Raw genomic sequence first — 1,121 nt, 5'->3', positions numbered from 1 at the left:
GTCTACATAGTGAGTTCCAGGACAGCTGGGGCTACAAGGAGACCCTGTCTCAAAAGACAAAACCAAAACAAAAAAAGCCTTTTCTTGATCTCTCTCTTTCCTCTCTCTTCCTCCTCCTCTCCTGATCTTTTTGAGACAGGGTCTCCCTGTAGCCTCAGCTGCCTTGGAGCTCCCGATGTAGACCAGGCTGGCCTTGAACTCACAGAGATCCACCTGTCTCTGCCTCTGGGACTAAACGTGTGCACCACCACACCTGGCTTCTTTATATCATTTGACATTTTACCACATGCGAGTTGTTTGTTATGCATCTCCTTTATAGACCACACGGCCACAGGGCAAGGGCTTTGACTTTATTTCATTACTGCATCTTCAGCATCTAAAATAGTGTCTAGCATTGTAAGAACTATAGATGTTGTTTTAATATATGTATTAATAAAATGAGACTATTCGGGGATATATTTATTGAAAAAATAAAGAAACTAAAATGATCTGTTCTCTTTCTCATGAAAATGTTAAGGACACATATTGTGACGACTAGAGCAACTCTATTTTGTACAAAGTAGTCACCTTAGACTTTAAAAATCATATAGGCAGCCAGCTCAAGGTCTGAACATAGTTCCAGTAAGTTACTTCCCCCAGAAGTTTGTTTTCCTTTTAGAAATAGCTGACCACAGAAAGGAATATCGGCATCCAGACACTGCGGCTGTTTCTTGCCCACCCCAGGGAAAATAGCCTAAACAATATCCTGTCTTTCTTGGTAATATGCTGAAAATAATAATAATCAGAAAACCCCTTACTGTCAAGGTAACATCTGTTAGGAAAATGACTAACAATCGCTTGTTTTGGCTTCTATAAACTTGCATAATGCTGCATTTAAAGGTCACTGTGACCCCACTGTCCTTGTAACTGCCAATGCCACAGGAATGAAGGAGCTAGTGGTTTCTGCCTTTAAAAGACCCCTTTCCCCCCAACAGCTTTACTGCAGTCTCCCTTACCTGGCTTCTGAAGACTCAGTCAGCTTCAGCTCTAATAAAACTCAGTTAATTAAAACCCGAATTGGGTCTGGTGGTCTTTTCCCGGTGGTCTCACATTCTGTAACTACATATGTACATATATATATA

The sequence above is a fragment of the Nannospalax galili genome, unplaced genomic scaffold (assembly GCF_000622305.1).
Source record: "Nannospalax galili isolate Female #2095 unplaced genomic scaffold, S.galili_v1.0 scaffold5383, whole genome shotgun sequence".
In the NCBI taxonomy this organism is placed as follows: Eukaryota; Metazoa; Chordata; class Mammalia; order Rodentia; family Spalacidae; genus Nannospalax; species Nannospalax galili.
Note: the sequence above shows the minus strand (reverse complement) of the source record.